At 38.0% G+C, this 21142-nt stretch overlaps 2 long non-coding RNA genes across 2 annotated transcripts; one reads left to right on the top strand and one right to left on the bottom strand.

Annotated features, from left to right (window-relative positions):
• The first annotated feature begins 7101 nt into the window (after positions 1-7101).
• On the top strand, positions 7102-8575 carry LOC135474793 (uncharacterized). The gene is made up of 4 exons (XR_010445009.1): positions 7102-7139; positions 7478-7555; positions 7769-7894; positions 8433-8575. It is a non-coding gene; the product is annotated as an uncharacterized LOC135474793 (long non-coding RNA).
• Positions 8576-10800: 2225 nt separating this feature from the next.
• LOC135475071 (uncharacterized) lies at positions 10801-12828 on the bottom strand. The gene is made up of 4 exons (XR_010445019.1): positions 12793-12828; positions 12134-12211; positions 11251-11373; positions 10801-10928 (listed from the first exon to the last, which is right to left on the bottom strand). It is a non-coding gene; the product is annotated as an uncharacterized LOC135475071 (long non-coding RNA).
• Between the last annotated feature and the right edge of the window lie 8314 nt (positions 12829-21142).

Here is a 21142-nt window from a genome sequence, read left to right as displayed (position 1 = left end):
AGTACTTGGAAGGTACTTTAAAAAGACAAATGCTCCTGGAAACTCCTTAAAAATCTTAGTGTTAAACATAGTATTAAGAACTTAAATATTGTCTGCTAGCCGCCAAGTCTGTATGTCGGGAACTCACTGATAATTCTCCCGTATTCCGGGCTTCCACTGGCACTCGCCATTGTCGCAAATTTAGAACAATTTTTTGAAATGGCGATAAAATTTGAAAAAAAGCGAATGTTTTTGGCGACAAATTTATTTACTCAAGAAAAAATACAAACGTTATACAACATCTATCATGAGAGTTGTCTGGGGTTTTTAGCAGATTTTCGCAATTTTTGATAAAAATAATCCACTTACTTTCATTTCAAACGGCCCCATCTCTGCGAAACAACAACAACACAGTTGTATGGCGATTACTTGACGGAAATCTACAAAGGGGTTTCAGCAAATAACGCTTGAAATAATTTAGTTCACTAACGAATGAAAATCGTGGCATATTGGGGGATGCCTTTCATCGCCAATTGTAAAAAAAATATCAAGGGAAATAAATCAAGGTAGAGTTACACCTGTAAATGAAGTTACCTCCCACGAAAAATTTAAACTTTTCCACTTAAATAAATGTGTACACCATATGGTTTTCTCCTCTCAGACTGTGTTAATCCAATGTACTGATCATAATGTTGCATTTAAATGAACTGAATTTACAAATTAATTTCGTAACAATTTTTTGCTGATAGAGGAAATTACATTTTACTAGGATCCTACAGATAGGTTGAAAAAAAGGATTGATTTAAAAAAAAAACATGCTGCCAAGCATTGGTCCATAATTTTGAGGGCTATTGTTCTAAATGTAACTTTTGATAAACTCCAGATATAGCTGGAAGAGACCAAACTGATTCTAGCAGCTACACCAAGGCAGATAAAAACGAATTACAGAAGGAGACCTACAAGAGCCATGGCCGCTAAGGAAGTATGGCTAAACACAAATAGTATTTACTACAAAATCTGATGAGTGGCAGAAGTGACTGGCTAAAAAAAATACTGACCCAGAGGAAACCCTGCTTAATGATATATGGCGTTCATTTTTTTTACTGACCCAAGACCGGGTCAAAGAATGTGTCGGATTACAGAGCTGTTTTTGACACAGTTTAGCTTCCAGAATTATGACATATTTTGTACATGTCTTTCAGACCGCAGTGAATAATTGAATATTAACAATTCTTTTAAATCCTTTAAATTTTCATTATAGGCATATGAAAAAAAATGATCAGTTATTGAAACCAAGGCAACAGATTTTGGTGTTCATTTCTATTGTTTGATTGTAGAACGGCATTCAGTAATGGTTAAGTTTTATTTTGATAGGATGCACTGGATATATTTTTTTATGAAAATTATATTGGGTTATTTGTTTGTATATTTTGATGTTCTTTAAGTTATAAGACATCAGTATTTTGTACATTTCATAAATGTTGAGATTTCAAAGCTTATGTACATGAACGTGTCTACCTTATTGCAATTAAAAAAAAACCTCCATATCTTAATAAACTTTTTATAGTTCTTTCTTATGCTTGAGTTCTGTTTTCTTTGTTAGATATCGTATAAAGTTTGTTTATACCCAGAAAATTAAGGGATGGTTTATAGCGTATTATGTCAGTACTCGGAAGACTGTCACCAAGGTCATCACTGAGAGTTTTAAGTCCAGCTCATGCTGATTTCCTCTCTGGCCCTTTCTTGGAAGGTCTGTGCGTGGTCATGTGTTTTTTCCACCACAATGCTGGCCGCCGTAATACATGTGTAAGTAAAATATTTATAGAATGGCGTGAAACAGCAGTCATATAAATAACTACAAAATTCAATCCAAAACTCGTTATCAATGTAGCTCGTGATTAACTTGAGTATGCAGTATCCAGATGTTGACAAACTTGCGGCCTTGTATTTATTCTTCTCTTGTGTTATAATCAACTTGCACAACTTCCGTACTCTCACATTTTCCGGCCCAGTGGGAAGATATATTTTTGTCAATTTTTCTTATGTTGCGGAAGGCTCGTCTGGCATTCTAGGCAAAATTGTACAATATTTGTTGATCGTATTCGGATATCCAGTAGTGGGTACGGCAGCTTTTACTTGTTTAAGTGAAAAACTCATGTATTCAATGTTATAAATTCATCACTTTTGAACTGGTGAACTCTTTGGTGTGATACACACCCTTGTCAAACATTAGTCACCATTCTGTAATATGCAAACATATTTTTGCAAATTGCTGATCTATTTATTTATTTATTTAACTGCTGTTTAATGTCATAATTGCCAAAGGTCGGTGGATTACTCCAGGCATTGCGGGGTCTTTCACTCATAAAACTGACCGCCATCGTATAACTGAACAATGATTAGTCTGAGTATGGTATTCACCAATAATCAACTGATACAAAAGAGGCAATTAAAGATATCTAAATGGGTGGGAAGGGACTTAACAATTGTGTTACTCGGTCACCTGATTCTATTGCAGAAAATTCTAGATTGTCTTATAACGGTAATGTTAACAGGATATAACCAGATTGTATCACTAGATTTTTCCGTTTTGCAGAATCGGAAAAGCAATAACTAAAAACCGAAACATAAGTGCTAACGCGATGTTAATTGGTCCAGTTGTAAGAACGTCCATGCTGGTAATTTGATTTTTGGATACCATGATCTTCGATAAGCAATTTTCTGTGATCCGAGACGCTGATGGCCTTAAATATGAGAAGTAATTGGCCTTCAGTTTCAAAGATTAAATCTAGGTTGAGCCGAGTGGAAGAAGCAATATGCGGTATTCGGGTATATATACATGTACAACTTGATTCACAAAATGTCTTAATACCCACAGAGGTAGATCCCAAAAACAAACCCTGCAACGTACGGATCCTATATTACATAGTATACACACTGTAATTCCTGAACCTTTTCGCATGTTGTCAAGGTGTTTATCCAAGCATATTCTAAGGGCATTGTTTTGTGTAGACTGATAAAACTGTACTGTATGAAAGCCCTGAAATTGGCAAACCCAATAAATGTAGTTTTGTCTTCAAAATCTGATAATTTACCTTTTTTAAGCACATAATTGTAAACATCACGTTCCGTGTATGCCTTAGCGCCCACCTAGTTTGGAAATACATGTGAATGTAGCGTATTTCAAATTGCAGTGTAATGGAAGGGGGTGTATGTTTACTGACCTAGGATTAAATTAATATTCCTCTATTCCTGATTTAAGATACAACAGTGTCAAAAACACATGTGGGTAACTGATAGCTTACATGGTGCCAATAGAGGTCTCAATTGTCTAGTAACTTCAGGCGTCCTTTCCAGAGTGTACACTTAAATTAAGTGACTTGGTTGACTGAGATTAGTTATTCTTTTGAATTATAATCTTTATTTATAAAGCAATTAAGTTTACAATGAACACCATGCATAGTTATAACCTACAAATACATTTTGAGATAAGACATTGGATACGCTGTAACCTACATAAATCCACGCGTTGCATACTTTCTTGGAAAATGTTGAATACATTTCGCCAATGAAATAAACGTTCACTCGTTTAAATCGAATTTTGTCTGTCATCTAAAACATACCGAATGTTTATTAATTCCTTATCAAGAAATTTTTTTTTGTACTTTGCGAAAAGAAGAAACATCTTTCAAACATATTTCATCTGAAAATCACTGAAAAAATTAAGTCGCATGGTAAGAATAACAGAGTTTAATTATCTTTTTCCTTTCCAGAATCTTTGAAGATGCTATGTCTGATACACTTCGCCCTCTTCGCGTACGTTGTCGCCATGGCTTGGTCACAAACTTCCGGTTAACGTCCATGTATGAATGGTGATGTATTACAGGCTTGACCATGTTCTCAGCTTCCGTTTCACTTTCACTTGAATGGAACCCCATGGTTTCGACAGTGCGATCCTTACCATGTCAAAGTTATGTTTCAGGAAAACCAGGTTATATGAAACTTTAGATGATTATGGCTTCTTGCGCCTTCTTGTCCGTATAATTGGTCGTGATTTGAATTTAGAATTACTTCAAAGTGAATGGAAACCTGCTTTTGTTGCGGAGAGCGCCCCTCCGCAAGTTCTGAAAATGAACAAATGGTTGGGTATTCTTGATCACTTGAGACATGCATGATGGTCTACGCACGGTGTATGACTCTCTATATACGTAAGTTTAATATGATTTTAAAAAATGACATCGATTTATCACTGGTTATATGGTGATCCAGTTTTCGAAACACAGTAAGCAACCTTTTTCATAAAAATACGTATATAGACGTAAAATTCTACTTCTTTTCTTCTTACTTTAGCACCGCAACGGAATGGAATATTTTTTATTTCATCCATTTTCTCCATTTTCTCCACATCATTCCATTTTCTCCAGCACATCATGTACAATAAAGTTGTGCACTGAAGACATGGGATGTTTTGTGGAGTCTTAATATATTGGTTATGTCGTTGTAGTCTTGACGACACCCACTGTGCGTTCAGTAAAGGGTAAAAGAATAGGGATGGCGGCATATATCACTCCTCTTCCAAATCAGTGGTAGTGTCACTGTGAAGCTGGTAACCTTGGCATTGTTCTTGCTCTTCACGATGTGTATTTCAGGATAAATTTACCAAATTTCCAAATGTACTCTTGGTACAGATCATCAGCTCGAAAATAGTGAAAGATTTTATAATATAAAACAATATCATCAAATATTAGGACAAAAAAAGAAAGAAAAATTCAAACACCACATTAAATATACAGTTTGTAAACAATATTCTTCAATATGCTCTGTTGTCAAACTTGACTGTCAAGTGGGAAGAGGCTTCAGCAAACATGGACAAAGTGAACAGAGGTGACCAATATAGGTTGGTTGAACATCACATCGGGCATTGTGCGATAAACCTATTATATCTATACGTCCGTCGTCTTTTACGTCAAGTTTACCTAGTAAGCTTAGATCTTATTCTTGGCACCCACGGGAACCATCACAATAGGTTATCCTCCTAGGACAGAGGAGACTACTCTGTCATCCCGACCCACGATTACCACTGCCCCGACACCTGCAATTTGTTTCTCTGGCACATCCACCTACGTTGTCACAACTTATGTATGTATTTTGCTAATATATTATTGAATTTTAAGCAGATGTACACTTTCTAGGATAATTTATTGCCAACGTGAAGTCCAACGATTTTTTTGGGAGGGGGTAACCCTTTAACTTTCGCAAGCTTGGACACGGAGGGCTAGAGCCAGTTGTACTTGGGGAGGAGTTGGAGCAATCCGCGGATTGTAATTACCACCCCCCCCCCCCCCCCCCCCCCCCTCAGAGGCCTTTCGGGCGGTACACCCAGGATCAATACTGAATCAGGTCACACCTAAGACCTTTGAGAGGAAGTTGCAGCTTCCTCGCTTGGCGTTCAGCATTACGGGAAAGTGCAACGACCCGTAACAGTATAATGGCTCGGGCGGTGCCGCTTACTTGCCTTTGGCAAGTCGTCTCAGTGAAGCAGCATTAGATAAAAGAGCACCCCAAGCACTCACTCATTCCCCAGGGGTCTGCAGGGTTTCCTTCAACGACAATGCTGACCGCAGTCGTATAAGTGAAATATTTTTGAGCGCGGCATAAATAATTAAATAAATCAATAAATCAATAAATCAATAATGACGTTCCTTCAGTAGAGATCCGGTAAGTTTGTTTTACGTTATGCTCTAGCTGTTCTTTGTTATTGCCACTCGAAAGCTGTAACCATCAGTTTTCAAGTGTCAATATTTGATCGAGTTGTTGCGTTGGATCTTCTGAATATCTTCCATGTACCCGGAAATCAAGTTTTATTAGTGCTGTCGAAAAGAAATCTGTCCTCGCGTATCTAAAAATTTGAATTAATCTTTTGACAAACACTATTGTTTATTGATCTGGTCTGCATATCTTTTGGAAACAGACATATAAACGTGCCATTCAATGTAGTCAACAATTGTGATTTTTTTCATGTACAAATTATTGAGCTCCCCAAGATTTGAAGAGTCACAAATCTGGCTGGAGCGTAACAATCGAATTTACGTAAAGTGACAATGTGTTCCTTTGAATAGAAAGCCTTTCTTCACAGGAAGAAAAAAATGCAATTTCCTGATACTTATGATTAATACAAGGTCACAGCCTGCAGTAAGTGTGACCTAGATAGACTGATGCAGTCGTATCAGGCATGGATCAAATTTCTACAAGAGGCCAATATAGCTATTCTATGAATGTTTTCATCTCGCACTTGTATCAGACGATAACACCACACAGTGCAAATAATTGATATCTACTGGACAAGCTCTTTGCAATAATGAGTTTCTCTTCATCAATATTGTGTTTTTTTATTCTGAGGGAGAACAACAAACCTTTCTATGACCTAAAAACGTCCTCACTTTGGAGATATTTCAAAGATTCTTTGGGCTGTAGAACTGTGTCAGTGATACCGAATTTCTTTCTTGTTATATATAAAGAATGAAAACATAAATAGAAAACTTCATGCCCGTGTCTGACTATATCATGAACGCATTTATTTGGGAAAAATATGCAAACAAAACTGCATCTACGTTTAAAGAAAAGATGGATGTCAGTAATAGTTACGCGCAGTGAAAAAAACAGCCATCTCTAAAGTTATATTTCTTAAACCTTTGCAGAAGTATGATTTCAAGAAGTATGACGTATATAAATTGCTGTTTCAAAATTTGCAAAAAATTTTATTTGACCTGAGAAATTGTTTTGTTTCTTCAGATATGAGAGTGCCCCTAATCTTTACTGCAATCCACAATATGTTTATATACCACCTTAGCTAAAGGATGAATAGATAGATAATCTCCTCCTTGAAATCTTGATAAACATATGTACCAAGACATAAACAGGAGTCGAGACTGATAAACCCACAAACAAAAGCAATATTGCTGTGATCTTAGATGCTGATGACCTTTAGGGGCTTGGGAAGTTAAATGGCCTTTTATTTTAAAGATTTAATTTGAGAGGTCGAGAGTGGGAGGAGCAATATCCGGTTTTCAGGTAGATATAACCGAATGTGAAGATGTCTCTTGGTATCCACTGACACCTGTCGCCAGACCTGGCCAGACAAGAAGTCCTACAGCTCACACGTAAGTTTCTTACCTTGTAATTTATATTTATTTTCTTTGTTGTTTTTAAACATTTATATTAATGTAAACATCAAGTTCCATTCATATTTGTCCTCTTGTGCACATAAATGTGTAGTTATTTCAGATTCCTATCGAAGTGAATAGGTGGTTTAAACACTGAACTTAAGTTAAGATACTTGTAAATGATAAATACTTAGTCTAAAATTGGTTTAAACACACTAGTTTTAAGACATCGGTGACTAAATGATGATCTCAAATAGGCAGCCCTGGGGCTTAGAGAATTTACCGACTTTTTAGCGGTTTTCCAAACAGTATTTAACTTCCTTCTTTTATTGCAGAATCCCGCAAGATGCGATCTCTGATCCTTTTGGCCCTTTTGGTATGCGTGCTTGCCATGACGTGGGCAGAGAGTTCTGGTTAGTGTGTCTAACTTATTGGCGCACATCTATGGACAGTCACGGTTATAATAATTTTCACTTCACGGTCGGTTACATTTGTGTTGATTTGAACATTGTCTGCGCCGTTTACGAATAAGGAGTGGAAATGTTTTTTAAATGAATTGTATGCTCTTTTTCATTTTTACTTGTACATTCTTTCATTACTGAAGTCGCCATGTTTTAACTTTTAAGACGGATGCCCGGACGGATGGACAACGGTGTGTTCAAGAGATCTGGATGAGTTCACTGTAAATCGTGCACGAAGATATTGCAAACGAACCCTTGACGGATTTGTGGCCAAAGGGAATTGCATTGCATGTGAGTACTCAAAACCCGGGATGTAGTATGACACCTTGTGTGGCAGCCAAACTAAATCAGCTCACATTGCCGTCTAGTGTTATATGGGCAGTGCCATATGCTTGACTACAAACGAACGAGTCCTTCACAAGTAACGTATAATACATAAATCTTCTATCACTGAATCGGTGTACGGCAACTTTACTGGTACCCGCGCGTAATGGCATCTAGAATGTAAATGTGCGGTAGTTGATATATTCTTTCATAAAACCTGACCGTTGTCTTAGTATGACGACAAACAACACACAATCCAAAAACAGTACAACCATTTACTGCCTTGACTTGGTGTTGTTAGACCTCGTTGTTAGGGTATTAAACAACGATACTTTAAGGAGATATTTGTATTGCTCGTTTCGTCTGTTAAGTTATTTAACGGATAAAAAACAGGCTTTTTAAGCTTCGGTTTCAGTAAATATTATTTTCCATCCTAGTTAACAGAGGTATCGATGAAGTGAAAACTTCCAGGACATCTATTATATTTCATTTGCATTTCTTTCAGCCCCCGTGGACATTTCTAGCAATGGATGTTGTATTGCTGGATAATGAAAAAACAGATATCGGCTCAACATAATCGACAGATGATCATAATATATTTGTTCATAATATGTTTCCTATCTCCATCACGTGATGTAATAAAGTTTTCGATGCAAGATATACAATATTTTGTGAATTTTAAAATCTGGATTATTGACATTTATTCCCTAAATCATAACGGATTATGACGCCCTTTAGGTGTTGCGCGCTCTCCACGTGAGCACGAAGGTCACAGAAGGCGCGGTTCCGCGTGTTCCGGAATGGCAGGAATATGGCGGAAGGCGCGGTTTTAACTAAACTGCAACCCGTGCCATTTGCGCCCTAGGCGTTTTAACAAAGCTACGACCATATGGAAGTCGCCAAGGTTGCGTTCTAAAATGGCCGCTATCAGTTACCTAAGACCTTAAAAAAGAGGTTACAACTTCCTCGCTTGGCATTCAGCATTAAGGGTCAACGACTGGTTGACCCGTATCAGTATACTTGCATCGGCAAGTCGTCTCAGTGAAGCAGCACTAGATTAAAGAACGGTGAAAATCCGTCCTGCAACAAGGAGTCACATTACACGCACTCCAAGAATTCCTTCGTCGTCATATGACTGAAGAAATGTTAAGTATGACGTTAAGCGACAAGCACTTACTCACCCCATATACCATACTATATCACTGTCTTATAATTTACAGAATTCCATCATGAATTAATTAAAAGGGCTTGCACAGTCACATTGAAAGGCAACAAAGCCTTTTTCAGGCCCCCTACACACTTGAGTTACCATTCATAGGGTGTCTCGTCGCTCACTGAGTTGTTCCAGTAACATGTATTTAAAATTCGCGGAAACCATTTATTAAAAGTGACTAGATATTCAAACTGGTACAGTCTGTGCAATTCTGACATATTTTTGTTTATCCTTAATTGGATAGCTATATGGGCAGTGTATATGGCGTGTACAAATATTGCCTTGTAAAAGCTAGGGAACAAATACGCATTCTGCTGAATAAAATCTCCTCCTGGGATATATGAAGAGTTGTACATGTGATAAACTTATATACCAGGATAGTACTAAGTAAAACATTATATAAAAACCTCAATAAAACATTTCTTTCTCTTCTTCCCAGCATTTTTTAAAAGTGCTGAATGTTTCTCTTCATGCCTCTCCGACCTAATTTCTTATACTTTATATACTTTCTAAAGTTCTTTGATGGTTTGTGTTGAAAGTTGTTTTGGAAATTGGTCTTGTTTATTGACCCGGACGTCCATTGACGACTGGTATGCGAAGGATTCAAGCTGTATGCCCTAAATCCATGCAGTGTGTGTTTCCCGCCTGCATTATCTGACAATTCAGAGGATCTTTCTGATGAATTTGTGATTGTTTTAGTTTGTTTGACGTCACTCCCATCCACATTTTGTCATGCTATCTGGCTGCAGGGCGAGTCCATTGACTCAACACAAATACACAGTGCTGAATAAATAAGAGGCCATAGCACTAGACATGACTCCAGGCGTGTCATATGATTACATTGTTCCTGTTCTGTTATTCTGAGATCAAATGGAAATTTCCTTTGACTCATCGGTGTTAAAGTGAATCGTTTGTAAAACAGAGCATTGACAAGAAGACAATAATCTGGACAGACTAAAACAGAACTATTGAACGACATAAAAGTGAAACACCTTGGTACCCGCCATAGTGGGCCCATTGATCTAACTATAAACTCGGTCATGGGCCTCCAAAAATTTGTTGGTACCCTTAGTTCCTAGTGTTCATGGAAATTTTTGATAAAATATTAACGCAATTGGTAGTGTCTAAAATTATTTAAAAGGTGAGTCCAAAAAGCCTCCAGAGATCACTGTGTTAAAATGGTATACGATCACACACTATCACTATTTGCGCCCTAGGCGTTTTATCATTGACAAAACTCTGCTACAGATTCAACATCGAGACCTCCGTGTTCTGGTGCTTAGTGTAATAGCGAAGCACAATGTCACAAGAACCTCTCACCAGTACAACTGCTTTGAGTTCCAGTCGTGCGTAGAAAGGTCGTGGATTTCCTCTGAGCTCAGATCAAAATGCTGGTCATCGTCGTATAAGTGAAAAATTCTTGGACACTCTAATTAAACAATATCACCATAATCATCAGCATCGCGTCTGTTATGTATCAGACGGTCCTCAAATATTTCACGTTCAATTAAGCACGTTATATGCGTCTGATGTAAATCTAAGCGTTCGTCATTCGTAGGCTTTAACATTCGTAAACCATGATCAGGCCTTCCAAATGGATAATGGTAGAGATAATGCATAATGACAAAGATTTATTGTTTTATGAATAACTTTATTACATGGTGTGACGCAGAAAAAAGGAAAGTCGGAAAGGACATTTGTTGATCATTTTGAACCGATATCTGGTTTTTGATGGTCCAATTTAACGGCCGAACTTACAGCATCCATTACCAGAAATGTCCACCGGGGCTGAAGGAAAAACGTGCATTAAGTATAACACAAGCTATGATAGGATTTCATTAAATCACATTACTAACTAGACAGCTGAAAACTATTTATATCAATGGGACTTTAAGAGGGATAAAATTTATGGCTGGGAAATATTTTTACAGGTAATCATCTTATTACCGCATTCCAAATCGTCATAAAGCGTTGCTGTCTGCACCACTTCAACGGCGAAGGATCCATATACAAAGTTAAAGCAGGAAGTGTACTATTAGTGTGTTGCTTTTGATTATTTGTTGTTTTTTTTTGTTTTGTTTTGGGGTTTTTTTTGTGTGTTAGTACTCACAAGTAATACACTGCCCATTGGACACAAATCCGCCAAGGGTTCGTTTGCAGTATCTTTGTGGGCGATTTACAGTGAAGTCATCCAGAGCTTTTGAACATACAGTATTCCAGTCCTCAGGGCAACCTTAAACGTAAAAATATGGTGACTTTTTGGTAAGTAGGAAGAAGAAAAAGGTATAATGTTGGCTAAGAATTATTTCAATTTTCGCTCTTTAGCTTCCACACTTACACCTCTGTATTCTTGCAAACCTGGTTCCCGACATCAGGTTTGCAAGTAATTCTGAATTCATGATATATAGTCAAAACGTTCCCAGTCAACAGAAATGCGCATCCTGTTGGACACCATCTGAACTTCGCGAACTGCCAATTTTGCGTCACTTGACTACGTTGATAGGTTTGAGTGGACAGCACTCTGCATCTTCGCAAACTAATCGCCCAAAGTATGAATTTCACAATCGAGACTATTCCACTAAACGCCATTTCCATGGTGCTAGAAAACCTGTTAGCAGTCTTAAATTGTTGCCCCGTTTAATTAAGGTTTCATGCAACCCTGTTTTTCTGATAAACAGCGTTGACATGTGGATAACACTACATACGAGGATAGTGAACGCAGCAATTTCACGTGGAAGTGAACAACGTGTGGTGGTTTATGTGTGTCTATCGGTGCAGGTTCAGTTTTTTGTGGTTGTGAAAATGAGACAACCGCGAAATATCTGATCCCAAACTACGTTTTGCAACGGTTGCTATTTATATATGCTCGTGCTAATATATGTATTATTTTCCTTATATAGACAATATAATCCAATTCTTTAAAAAAGAGAAAAGAATTGTTTAACTTTTTACGGCCTATAGATGGATGTTTATAATAAGATAAAGTAACTCACTGGAACTCTCTGCCAACGCTAAGGCAACGACGCATGCGAAGAGGGTGAAAAGGATCAGAGATCGCATGTTGAAGGATTCTGGAATGAAACAAGATAATTAAATACTGTCATCTTTGGAAAACAGTCTGTATAAATACTGACAATGGCCTGTGTGAGCGGTCTTTTAATTGATGGTAATTACTTGTAACAATTGAAACCTGATTAAAAAACGTGCGACATTTATTTGCTCAAATTATTTTCATAATTGGTTCATCTCTTTGCAGATATGAAATATCCATTCGTAAGGAATTAATACATTACATTCCAAAAATTTTATGCGACAGACAAAGCTATTGTAAACAGTAAAAGAATTTCCCGTCATTGGCGAAATGTAGTCGTGATATTTCAAGGAAATTTGATCTCTTTGATCGCTGTTTAACGACATGCTCCAGGGAAAGGAGGCACTGTTCAATCGATTTTCGTGCTCTAGTCTCAAACTCGTGCGAGGCAGCACCAAATATCACTTGATCCCGGATCTTCCGACTTCGAGGCCAGTGCTCTAACCATTAGGCCACTAAAGCGATCAAAAATGTCTCTAACCATTAGGCCACTAAGGCGATCAAAAATGTTTCAAAACTATGCAAGTACATGAAGTATAAATGTAAATGTAAGATACTTACAATGTGGGACTCGTTGTCTGGATACGTCTGAAGAAGTGTCAATGACCAAAGGACATCTTCCCACGTAGTTATATATACCCGAATACCGGATATTGCTTCTTCCACTCTATACCACTTGTATTAAATGTTTGAAATAAAATGCCATTAATATCTCACATTTAAGGTCATCTGGCTTTGGGATCACAGCAAAATAGTTCTTGGTTTTGGATTTATCAAGCACATCTCAGATCATGCCTTGGTTCCGATGTCTGACAACATTTCAATGACCTGATTTTCTATCTATTTATTTTTCAGCTAACGTTGTGTATCAAAACAGTGTTAGTGATTTGTCGATTGCAGGAAGGATAGGAAAAAATTCATATCAAAAGAAACAGATCTATCTCTCAGGTCAGTGTGTCTAGTACTTTGCGTAAATATTACAGATACTGCTATGATGACTTATGTTCTACAAGTTATAGATAGCTTTTATGAAGCACCCCTGTCTAATGGTTTGTCCCACAGTGGCAACAACCATAAGCGCAATAAGACGAGTGTTCCATTCTATTCCATAGCGTAATGCCGGGTTGTTTTGAAGAGCTTTTTGACAACTATTGGCTTGTATTTAAAATATTTAATGAAATATTTTCTCAAAGAAAACGTCCACAATCCTATATGATAACAGAAAAATTATTATTCCAAATATAGTACTTTTAATATCAATTTTTACGTACTGCGTAGTACACCAAATCTACTGTATAACTAAATCGTATGGAGCAATAAGGTGATGAAAGAATAGGCTGATTCTTGTTACCATGGACTCTCGATGAATGTTTTACTGCTGTTGCATTAGAATACATCGGGAAAACCACATCAGTTCCAGCTTGAATACACTGCGCTCCAAAGTAGACTGATATGTAAGCTATCTGTTTAGGCTTTTCCGATGTTTTTGTTTCTATTTGTTATTTTATTATTGTTATTCTCTTCTCAGTACTTATGAATTCATTAGTTATTACGGTGTGTACACTAAACAACTAAATGCTATTGTTGTGTGTTCGCTCAGAAACCGAACGATTTGGATGGAAACTTGGCCTTAGTACTGTTCACTGTTGTATATTTGATGTTGTATATTAAGTGGTCTACACTTGGTGTTTACTTATAGCTGTACACTTGATGTTGTCTACATGTCCTGTTGCTTAAATCAGCACAGCAAATATGGAGGAGTTTTAGAACAAGGTATCGCAGTTCATTTGATGATGTTTGTATAACGTTCTTTGCATGGCGTTGTACATTAAACGTTGTACACTTAACTTTACATATTTGACACGTTGTAAACTTTGCGTTGTACAGTTGACCTTTGGCATTTGAGTACCAACATCTTTGTTTATGTCTTTCTTCTTTACACACAACATAAAAGAAAACCGTAACTAATACAGCTCATTGATCTTTTGAAATATTATCAATCTGAGGACATTTATACGTAGACAAGTTTAATTTTCTGTCACACTACTCAAGTACACAGGACAAGATGCTTATAATATATCGGGTGACCTTATATTAATCCTAAGTGTAAGGAAATTGCACTTTCTCTCCGTGACAAATGATATATATTCATAAAAACATTGACAGTGTGTTTAAATTTGATTGATATACTTTTAGACTTAAGTTACCCAATGTTCACACCTTAACTGCAAGTGTTTCAGATAAGCGAAGACAAATTTCCTGTCTACTGATGAAGAACTACCCAATATCAACTATTATCATTGATATATAGTTTTAATAAAACTTGGATACGTGGAATACATAAAACGTATAATACAAGAAATGTGTAAAATTTTGATCGCCGTTTGAACGATGGATCCTATATGAAATTTGTGAACTTTCGTGCGATTCAGATTTATCTGATCAAATATTATTTTGCTGGCAAAAAGTTATTCTGGAATTAAGTGATGCTTATCTGTAGGATCGGTTTAGAAGAAAAAATAAAGGATACCGCCCCAAGCAAAACGTGGATAGAGTTACCTAACCTCTCTAAGTTACGCCATTGTGCTGTCCCAAGGTGGGTCCACTTTATGATGCACAATCTATCCGTTGAAACTGCATGTAGCTTTTAAGTGAACAAAAACAACTCGGCCAAATATTAGCTAATGTGTTGTAACAACGGAGACAGAGCAAAAACACTGGGAAATGTTCCAGAGTGGTAAGTTATGTCTACACGAACTCCTGTGTGATCTATCCCAACGCAAAAGGGACCGGGACGTGGATCAGTGGTCGGTGTAGGACACCAGTCTTCGACTAATACACCAAGTCGAAGGAACCCGAGGAGCGACTTCAGTCTCTCTGATATTCATCCACACTTCCAAGTTTTGCATTTTTAGATGTGTTATAGTGATGAATAGAAACTATTTGATGTATTATCAAAAGACAAAAAAATTGCATTTAATGGGGAAATTATCTAGTTGAATGTTGTCTGAGTGAAGGTAACTGAGTGATATAGCTCATTACACGTTGATATCGCCCATTACACAGCGATATAGCTTATTACATAATGATATGGCCCATTGAATGACACCAATAATTGCAATTACCCGTCAGGCCATAGTCACAACATGCAATTATTGCAAATAAACATTAGTTATAGAAACCGCGTGTTACCAATTTGCTTCCATCTTTGAACAGTCTACCCTAAGACCTCCAGATCAGGGCGTATCTGAGATTTATAAAGGGAGACAACTACATATATAAACCCCGTTATAGCCGCGTTGTGATTATCTTTCTGGCTTGCGACACTGCAGAGAATCACAGAGGTAGTTCCGCAGTGGTGCGAATATCGCGGAGGACGCGGTTTTAATTAACCGCAGCCCGTGCCCTCCGTGCCATTCGTGCCCTCAGCGTTTTAACAAAGCCACGAATTTATCGAGGTCGCCAAGGTTACCTTTTAAAATGGCCGTTATCAGTTACCGCACTAGATTTCTATATACCACCTACCCCGATAACACAGATGGTAGAGCGTCCGTTTCGGAGGAAGTAGATCCAGGGTCAATTATGGGTCGGGTCACACCTAAGACCTTAAAAAAGAGGAAGTTACAACTTCGTCGCTTGACGTTCAGCATTAAGGGCCAACGACTGGTTGACCTGTATAAGTATACTTGCCTTCGGCAAGTGGTCTCATTGAAGCAGCACCAGATAAAAGGACTCCCCGTCGTCATATGACTGACAAATTTGTTAAGTACTCACTTACTCACTCTCTCACTTTCTCACTCGCTCTATATACCATACCATATTACTATGTTATAATTGTCAGAATTCAATCATGATTTGTGCTTATTAAAAACGGTTTGCACAATCACATAGACGTGAAAGGCAACAAAGCCTTTTTCAGGTCCACTCCACACTTGAGTTATCATTCATAGGTTGTCTCGTCGTTCACTGTTGTTCCAGTAACATGTATTTAAACTTCGCGGAAACCATTTATTAAAAGTGACCAGGTATTCCAATTAGTACAGTCTGTGCAATTCTGATATATTTTAATTGTCTTTAATTGGATAGCAATATGGGTCGTGTATACGGCGTGTACAAATATCGCCTTGTAAAACGTAGGAACCAATACGCATTATGCTGATATATAAGGAGTTGCATTCAAAGTACAACTGGAATGTGTATGTGATAAACTTATATACCAGCATTGCACTAATTACATTTATGCGCATAAAACATTCCTTGCGCTTCTTCCCAGCATTTTCTAAAAGTGCTGAATGTTTCCCTTCATATATCTCCGACTTAATTTCTTATACATTATATACTTTCTAAAGTTCTTTGGTGGTTTGTGTGGAAAGTTGTTTTGCAAATTGTTCTTGTTTATTGACCCGGATGGATTTACGGTTGACGAATGGTATGCGAAGGATTCCGGCTGTATGCCCCAAACTTATGCAGTGTGTGTTTCCCGCCTGCATTATGTGACAATACAGCTTCCTTTAAGAGGAAATTGGGGCTTCCTCGCTTGGCGTTCAGCACTACGGGAAAGTGCAACGACCCGTAACAGTATAATCGCTCGGGTGGTGCCGCTTTCTTGCCTTCGGTAAGTCGTCTCAGTAAAGCAGCATTAGATAAAAGAGCACCCCAAGCACTCACTCACTCACTCCCCAGGTTTCTGCAGGGTTTCCTTCAACGACAATGCTGACCGCAATCGTGTAAGTGAAATATTCTTTAGTGCGGCATAAAATACAAAATAAATAAATTAATAAAAAAAGTAAATAAATTAACAATGACGTTCCTTCAGTAGAGATCCGGTAGGTTTGTTTTACGTTATGCTCTAGCTGTTCTTTGTTATTGCCACTCGACAGCTGTAACCATCAGTTTTCAAGTATCGATATTTTATCGACTTGTTGCATTGGATCTTCTGAATATCTTCCATGTACCCGGAAATCAAGTTTTATTAGTGCCATATATCCATAATAAGCGCTGATTTTGATATTTACGTCAGCTGTCAAAAAGAAATTTGTCTTCGCGTATCTAAAAACAGATATATAAACATGCCATTTAATGCAGTCAACAATTGTGATTTTCTTCATGTACAAATTATTGTCTGAGCGTAACAGTAATCTGGCTGGAGCGTAACAATCGAATTTACGTAAAGTGACAATGTGTTCCTTTGAATAGAAAGCCTTTCTTCACAGGAAGAAAAAAGTGCAATTTCCTGATACTTATGATTAATACAAGGTCACAGCTAGCAGTAAGTGTGGCCTAGATAGACTGATGCAGTCGTATCAGACATGGATCAAATTTCCACAAGAGGCCAATATAGCTATTCTATGAATGTTTTCATCTCGCACTTGTATCAGACGATAACACCACACAGTGCAAATAATTGATATCTACTGGACAAGTTCTTTGCAAAAATGAGTTTCTCTACATCAATGTTGTGTGTTTTTATTCTGAGGGAGAAAAACAAACCTTCTATGGCCTAAAAACGTCCTCACTTTGGAGATATTTCAAAGATTCTTCGTGCTACAGAACTGTGTCATTTATCCCGAATTTCTTTCTTGTTATATATAAAGAATGAAAACATAAATAGAAAAGTTCATACCCGTGTCTCATATCATGAACGCATTTATTTGAGAAAATACACAAACAAAACTGCATCTACGTTTTAAGAAAAGATGGATGTCTGTAATAGATAGGCTCAGTGTAAAAACAGCCATCTCTAAAGTTATATTTCTTAAACCTTTGCAGAAGTATGGTTTTAAGATTTAGACGTATATAAATTACTGTTTCAAAATTTGCAAAAATTTTATTTAACCTGAGAAATTGTTTTGTTTCTTCGGATATGAGAGTGCCCCTAATCTTTACTGCAATCCACAATATGTTTATATACCACCTTAGCTAAAGGATGAATAGATAGATAATCTCCTCCTTGAAATCTTGATAAACATATGTACCAAGACATAAACAGGAGTCGAGACTGATAAACCCACAAACAAAAGCAATATTGCTGTGATCTTAGATACTGATGACCTTTGGGAACATGGGGAGTTAAATGGCCTTTTATTTTAAAGATTTAATTTAAGAGGTCGAGAGTGGGAGGAGCAATATCCGGTTTTCAGGTAGATATAACCGAATGTGAAGATGTCTCTTGGTATCCACTGACACCTGTCGTCAGACCTCGCCAGACAAGAAGTCCTACAGCTCACACGTAAGTATCTTACCTTGTAATTTATATTTATTTTCTTTGTTATTTTTAAACATTTATATTAATGTAAACATCAAGTTCCATTCATATTTGCCCTCTTGTGCACAAATATGTCTAGTTTATTTTAAATACCAATCGAATGAATGGGTGTTTTGAACACTGAACTTAAGTTAAGATACCTGTAAATGATAAATACTTAGTCTAAAATTGGTTTAAACACACTATTTTTAAGACATCGGTGACTAAATAATGATCTCAAATAGACAGTTCTTGGGCTTAGAGAATTTAATGATTTATTAGCGGTTTTCCAACTATGACAGTATTTAATTTCCTTCTTTCATTGCAGAATCCTCCAAGATGCGATCTCTGATCCTTTTGGCCCTTTTGGTATGCGTGCTTGCCATGACGTGGGCAGAGAGTTCTGGTTAGTGTGTCTAACTTATTGGCGCACATTTATGGGCAGTCACGGCTAAAGTAATTTTCACTCCATGGTCGGTTGCATTTGTGTTGATTTGGACATGGTCTGCGCCGTTTACGAATAAGGAATGGAAATGTTTTTTAAATGAATTGTATGCTCTTTTTCATGTTTACTTATACATTCTTTCTTTACTAAAGTCGCCATATTTTTACTTTCAGGCGGATGCCCGGACGGATGGACAACGGTGTGTTCAAGAGATCTGGATGAGTTCACCGTAAATCGTGCACGAAGATATTGCAAACGAACCCTTGACGGATTTGTGGCCAAAGGGAATTGTATTGCATGTGAGTACTCAAAACCCGGGATATAACATGACACCTTGTGTGGCAGCCAAACTAAATCAGCTCGCACTGCCGTCTAGTGTTATATGGGCAGTGCCATATCCTTGACTACAAACGAACGAGTCCTTCACAAGTATCGTATAATACCTGGTATTCCAAATCCTCTGGATCGGTACACTGCAGCTTTAAGGGTACCGCGCGTAATGGCATCTAGAATGTAAAGGTGCGGTAGTTGATATATTCTTTCATAAAACCTGACTGTTGTCTTAGTATGACGACAAACAACACACAATCCAAAAACAGTACAACCATTTACTGCCTTGACTTGGTGTTGTTAGACCTCTTTGTTGGGGTATTAAACAACGATACTTTAAGGAGATATTTGTATTGCTTGTTTAGTCTGTTAAGTTATTTAACGGACCAAAAAACAGGCTTTCGGTTTCAGTAAATATTCTTTTCCTTCCTAGTTTACAGAGCTATCGATGAAATGAAAACTTCCATGACATCTATTATATTTCATGTGCATTTCTTTCAGCCCCCGTGGACATTTCTGGCAATGGATGCTGTATTGCTGGATAATGAAAAACCTGATATCGGCTCAACATAATCGACAAAAGACCATAATATGTTTCCTTCCTATCTCCATCACGTGATGTAATAAAGTTTTCAATGCAAGATATACAAATATTTTGTGAATTTTTAAATCGGGATTACTGACATTTATTCCCTAAATCGTAATGGATTTTGAACACGAAGGTCACAGAGGGCACGGTTTCGCGTGTTCGGGGGTGGCAAGAATATGGGGGAGGGCGCGGTTTTAATTAAACTGCAAGCATGGAGGTCGCCAAGTTTGCGTTCTAAAATGGCCGCTATCAGGTACCTAAGACCTTAAAAAAGAGGTTACAACTTCCTCGCTTGGCATTCAGCATTAAAGGTCAACGACTGGTTGACCCAAATCAGTATACTTGCCTTCGGCAAGTCTTCTTAGTGAAGCAGCACTAGATTAAAGAACGGTGGAAATCCGTCCTGCAACAAGGAGTCACATTACACGCACTGCAAGAATTCCTTCGTCGTCATATGGCTGAAGAAATTTTAAATATGACGTTAAACAAACAATTACTCACTCTATATACCATACTGAACTACCAGGCAAAAGAAAGGTTTCGCCGTATTTTTTGTCATAAAAACAGTAAAAGCGCGGTTCCGGGTTTGATTCTAAGCAGGACTTAGTGTATGACTGCATCGTTTCCTCTACCAGAACGCATCGTCACGAACGCAGCAATTGGAAATGTGAAATTGCGACCACATGCAAAACGTCCTTTTGATGCATGGCTCGTGATGCACGTGCAGTAATGTTGCATAAATACTCTTGCTCGAAAGAGCAGACATTCAGTGACAGAAAAAACACAAACAGTATGCCAAGACAACGCAAGCGCAACGAGACCAGGCCATCGGTATGTCCACCATGGGAGTCTCGCAACGTCACATTGCAAGAACGTTCAACTGCAGCCAAACCACCATCAGGAGGTTGTTGATACGCTATCAGCAGACAGGCCAGACCCAAGACAGACCAAGATCGGGAAGACCGAGGGTAACAACTGCGGCTGAAGATCGCTACATCCGGCAGATCCACCTCCGAAACCGATTCGTCACGGCGACGTCAACAGCGGCGACGGCACTAGGCCATGTCATCAGCCCCAGAACAACACTGCGTCGTCTTCGTTCAGCTGGTTTACGACTTTACCGCCCCTTCCGTGGGATGGCCTTGACCCTTTTACACCGTCAACGCAGATTGCGATGGGCACGTATTGTACGTCGGTGGCAGCGACGTGACTGGGCGAGAGTGCTGTTTACAGACGAGAGCAGGTTCTGTCTATTCAGGAACGATGGCAGAGTTCGAATTTTCCGACGAAGAGGCGAGCGTCT

This window comes from Liolophura sinensis, chromosome 9, assembly GCF_032854445.1.
Source record: "Liolophura sinensis isolate JHLJ2023 chromosome 9, CUHK_Ljap_v2, whole genome shotgun sequence".
Classification (NCBI taxonomy): Eukaryota; Metazoa; Mollusca; class Polyplacophora; order Chitonida; family Chitonidae; genus Liolophura; species Liolophura sinensis.
The sequence above is the reverse complement of the archived record's forward strand: the minus strand, read 5'-3'. Positions and strand labels throughout refer to the sequence as shown.